Source organism: Gossypium arboreum, chromosome 13, assembly GCF_025698485.1.
Source record: "Gossypium arboreum isolate Shixiya-1 chromosome 13, ASM2569848v2, whole genome shotgun sequence".
NCBI classification, from domain to species: Eukaryota; Viridiplantae; Streptophyta; class Magnoliopsida; order Malvales; family Malvaceae; genus Gossypium; species Gossypium arboreum.
The window spans coordinates 14,160,572-14,166,665 of NC_069082.1; positions in this window are offsets into that span (position 1 = coordinate 14,160,572).

Sequence of the window (6,094 nt, forward strand, 5' to 3'; positions counted from 1 at the left end):
GATAAAAGTATGGCCGAGCCTCCTCCTAATTCTCTTCCAAACCAAACATGAAGCAAGAACTCCTCCCCTCTTCCTTAGAATTTTCGACCAAAAGAAATGAAAAAGGATGAACAAAATTTTTTTTTTCTCTTTCCTTCACTCACGGCAATAGGGGGGAAGAAACACTCACACACATTCTTTCCTTTTTTTTCCATTTCTTTATTACCCATACTTCTTATTTTATTTTTCCTACCATACATCACTAACATAACATGTTTGTGACATGTTTCCACTCATAGCATGGCCGGCCACTACTAGTTAGGGGGGGAAATTTGACATGCAAGTCCCCCCTTTTTATTACATGCACTATTAGATCCTTATAGGTTACCCTATCACATTTCGAAAGTATCACACATAAGTCCTACTAACTGAATTCACATGCAATCGACTAAATCGAAGCTTGAAACTTTCACACATTCATATTTACATATTCTAGACAATAATTATCACATTCAAATATTTTGGTGCCTCGGTTTAGCGGTCCCGAAACCACTTCCCGACTAGGGTCGCTTTAGGGCTGTCACAGAGCGCCTCCTTAGGTCTTCTTCTAATTGGTATTTATAGACTTTAACATGCTCAGAAAACCTAAAAATTAGGTTTTTCCGTGTTTTTGGGAAGCAGGGTGATGGTCGTGAAACTAACTAAAAATTCAACTTAAGGCAAGCGCACCTATCGAATAGTAGTATAGTTATGGTGAGACCAGAAATATCGTATCCACGAGGACTAAAAGTACTAGTAATTACTATCTTTTTATTATCTAGCCTCAAATTTAAGAAAATGTTGTAAACTAAACTAATTATATAATTAAATAAGATTACGACAGAGATGAAAGTTGGAAAATACTTTTGAAAAACCGATTGAGAAGATAATACCCAAGAAAGAATCCACCTAGACTTCACTTATTACCTTTGACTTAGACGATTTATTCACTTGACTTATTCCATAAAAATCCCTGATTTATGTTATTATCCCTTTCGAGACTAAAAACAACTGATTCTAGGTTGATTAATTGAAATCTTTTTCTAATTAAAACCCCTATTATCGCATTAACTCGATCTATGGATTCCCTTATTAGAATTGACTTTAATTCGGCAGATTTATGTCATCCTATCTTTAGGATTGCATGCAACTTCATTTAATTATGAATGATCTACTCTTAAACATGGACTTTTCCTCCACTGAATAAGCACATCAAAAACCTGAATTAATATCCTGGAATATTAAAGCAAGAATTAAAACTCACAATTAAGAATAAGAACAAATATTTATCATATAAATCAAAGATGTAATAAGATTCGTCTTAGGTTTCATCTCCCTTAGGTATTTAGGGAGTTTAGTTCATAATACTAATAGAAAACATCTCAAAGTTTGGAAACAACAAAACATAAAGAAACCCAAAGAACTTCTAGGAAATTGGATGAAAATCTTCAATCTTGATGTAGATCCTGGCTCCGAGGTGATTTCGATGGTTGTTCTTCAGTATTTTCTGCTTCCTACTCCACGTGTCCCCTCTCATCCTCTTCTAGAGTGTTTATATAGGCTTTAAAATGCTTCCAAACCCTCAAAAGTGGCCTTTTTTGAGTAAAACTAGACTTGGGCTCGACAGGGACACTGCCGTGTGCCACGCCAGTGTGCAAGTGCTCAAACCGTGTCTAATTTTGACTTGGATTAATGTCGACATGGCCATGACACACGGGCGTGTGGACTACCCATGTGCCTCACACGGGCGTTTGGATTACCCGTGTGGAAGTGCCTAGGCCGTGTGTAACACTATTTTAAGCCCAATTTGTCTGTTTTTGGCTCGTTTCTCACTCTTTTTGCTATCCTAAGCTCTCATGAGTATAAAAACATGAAATTAAAGGATTAGGAGCATCAAATTCACTAAAACCAAAGAAAAATCATTCATAAGTATGCCAAGCATAGGGTAAAAATATGTATAATTTACGGTTTACCACAGGGTGTGATATCGACACAGGCTGGCACATAGGCGTGTGGCCAACCCGTGTAGAAATGCCCAGGCCGTGTGGATCCTAGAAACAGCTCTATTTGTCTGATTTTGACTCGTTTTTCACTCCTTTCACTCCCAAATGCTCTTTTAAGTATAGAAACATGAATTTAAAGGATTAGGAGCATCAAATTCACTAATTTACATAATTAATCATCCAAAAACACATTAAGAATAGATTAAAATATGTTACTTTTATAGCTTATCAACTTAATGTTAGTTAGGATGCTAGAATGGATGAATTGATTGGTTGATAAATGTTGATTGTATGTGGTGTCAATGATGGCATATTAGTTAGTCACCAAAGGTGGATGATTTGGTATGATTTGGGAATGTTTGTGTTTTGAATAGGTCAAAGTGATTGGAAATAGTTTGGCTTGGTACCTAATAAATGAATGATGTTTTGCCTCATTTTGGAAGCAAATTTAGGTGCACACGGCTTAGGACACGGGTTGTCACATGGCCATTTGCCATACACAGTCACACCACATGACCATGTGGTCTATTAAATTTTTTTGTGCAGGTTTGTCACACACGGTCACAGGTTGTTACACGACTTGGAGACACGGTCGTGTGACCCTATTTTCGTTTGCACACAATCAAGCACACGGAGCACACAGTCTGGCGACACGACTGTGTAACCCCATTTTTAAACTGTACACGGTTTGACCACACAGCCTAGGCTTTGTCACATGACTTGGTCACATGGCCGTGTGACCCCTGTTTTCTATTTTTCCTACATTTTTTTGTTTTATTTCAAATTAGTCTCTGATTGTTTCTAAAATGATTTTTAGGTACCATAAGCTCGATATAAGCTATGACTGAAGATTGGTTTTGAATATTTGATATTTAAATTAATAATTGGATGGTTTAGTATTGTTATTTGATTTGTTATGTGTCGTAACACTCTATAACCTTAATTGGTGATGAAAACAAGTTAGGGGTGTTACATAAATGATATCCTTTCACTGGCATTACATGGTTGATGAAAAGTAAACGTGGCCACGAGTCGTTCGTTTTTATGATGAATGACTTGATTACTATTTAATAATAATTGACTTTTCTTGAAGGAAGATGTAATGGTTACCATGAGATAAAATAGGATCATATTGGGAGAGAGGATATTATCATAAAGAGATTAAGGATATCCTCTGATGGTAGCACACTTATGACAAGGTCATTGGACAAGTATTGTGTAGTTACTTTCGTAATGGTATGCCATTAGGGAGAGCTCAGTCATGATACTATAGTGGAATGACTTCGTGACTAAATGAGTTTATAATTAACAGGCGAAGAGTCGAAACTTAATTATAAATCATTTGAGCCCTAATTACATATGTCCAATTGGTCCCTCTGCTAGCTTGTTGAAACTAGAAATGAATTGCATGCTTGAATCGTAATGAACGAAATGAATAGAAATGGAGAAATGAGAAACATTCAAGAATGATTATGATTTTCTCTGAAATAGAAAAAAGGAATCATTTGGAAATGAATGAAGGTTTCTCAAAATGGAAATGGAAATGGAAATGAGAAATGATACATTTGCAAATGTAAATGGATTACTAAAAAATGATTAAAATAATGAATTTATGTTTTTGAGCTGTTTTAAATCCTGAAAATGAAAATAAATGATTTGGTCATAGTGAATAAGTTGAGTTGTGAAATATTAAATATATTTTTTCAGAAATTTTACTAGAGGTAAAATCATCATAATTTTACCAGGGTAAAATTGGGATTAGAAAATTATTTAATTGAATATAAATATTAAAGTTTATTTTGGGAAATAGAAAAACAGAATTAGGTTGGATAACATTACAGAGTATTGAGTCAAAAGGCCTTGGAAGTACTCGTAATTGGACCCGATATGAAAGAGCCCCAAAATCCCCTAATGTAGCATGAAGGGGGTGACAACCTTAGTAAGAATACTAGGGTGTGCCGTCCACTCTACTTTTACTCTAAGTAGAAAATTGTTTTTCTATTTGAAATAAACCACTATAACTCAACAAGGATTCTACCTTCTCTTCTTATAAATAGATGAAACATGTAGGGCATTAGACACTCCTTTGATAGATTGTTACTTTGCCAAAAAATAGAGAGAATTTATTCTTAACTATTAAACATATTTTTCCAGAATAACAGGTCTACCAAGTTCTATTAAAGAAGAGAGAATTTTCATATTCACCCCAAAAAGAAAAGAAAAATTTTTCTAGTTTTGTGTTTCGATTCAATTGGTTCGATCCCACACTCAAAGAAATTCTTGGTACGAGAATAGCAGAGAAGATCATTTGGTTGAAAGCCAGAAAACATCAAGGATCCACTTATCCAAAAACACATGTACAATTTTGGTATAAGGTTTATTGTTATAAAATCACAAACTGGGTCAATTTTCAAAGTTTTAATTTTTTGCTATGCAAGAAAACCGTTTTAAACCGAATTTTTTCTAATATAGTGCAAAAATAAATATAAAAAATAAAAAAATCCTATTTAAATAATTAATCTAGAATTTGAAACTAGGGCATCAACTCCTTTTGGTGAAAATTGAAATTTGGCATTTAATATTTTGTAGATATGAATGAAAAATTGTAAAATTAGACACTAATTTTTAAATCAAACTCATGGTCGAATTGGTCATACCATTGGTTTATCAATACAACCAATTCGATGAAAAAACTAACATGATAATTTACCTTCAATAAAAGTTGATTCCATTTGCTTCTCTACTAATATTCATAAGGATATTCCATAATGGACAATTCAATAATACAAAATTTTACCATTTCACAAGCCTATGGTGTAGGCAAAACCAATGTCCCCAAACTTAATATAAAGTAGCTACCATACTAATAATAATTAAAAAAAAAAAGAAAAAGTCATTTGCAGCCAAAATGAAGAGAACGAAATAGAAGCAACGCTACAAATACTGAACCAAATTAGAACCAAACTAAAACAAACCATAACAAATTCAAAACCCCAAATACTAAAAGTGAAAAAACCCACAACAATTGATGAACAAATAAGAAATAATCATGAAAATGACAGAAAAGGATATATCATTCTCAATTAGTGAATAGGAAAGATGCTAAGGGTTTTTAGGTTAGAAGACGGGTGAAGGACAACTAGACATGAGAGGGATTTCAAAAACTGATGAAGAAGAATGATGGTTTAATCGGAGACGGGTGAGGAATGGCTGGATGGGAGAGGGATTTCAAAAACTGATGAAGAAGAAGGATGATTTAGGGATTTTCTAGGGGATTTCGATTTGGGGGTAAAGGGTAAGGCAAACGCGATGAGGGAGAGTAAAAGGGTTTGGGGGTAAAAATGTAAAATGCCTAGACTAAATAATAAAATAAATTTAAAATAATACAGTTTCATATTCAATTTATTTGAATTATTCGAAAAATTGACTCAAACTCAAAATTAGAAAAAAAAAATTCGAGTTGATTCGATTAACTCAATTTGAATAATTCAAAATTTGAATTTTGTTTTCATTTTTTTTTCGAGGAGGATCGAATTTTGTTCACCCCTACTCCTTTCTACACAAAAAATCCACCCTTCATTCCGACGCTTACTGTAACATCCCCAAAATTAGGAATTTGAAATAGTGATAAACAATGGTGAATCAGTTATAATCTGAAAAAGTCAAAAGTGTGAAATTATCAGTGTTATGAGACAATGAAGACAAATGTAGGCATTTGGAAAAGTCTCTGTATCGAGAGAAATTAATCTGGGGTTTTGATTAGATTGTAAGAGAGTGAAAAGTATTAGGGCCAGAATGATAAAATCGAAAGTTAGAGTGATTAAATTGAATTGAGGGAAAAAAGCAGAAGGGACTAGAGGTGTAATGTAACACCCTAGTATAGTGTGTCATATTACTTTTCTGAAGCAACTATGGACAATTTACAACTAACTTGTAAAATTTAACATGACTAAAACAACCAAATAAGCCTTCTTTAATCATACTTAACTTAGTTCGCATATGTTAGTAACATCTTAACATTTTTAAATTTGCTGACCTGTTAAATGAAAATACAAGTATAGATCTTTAGATTA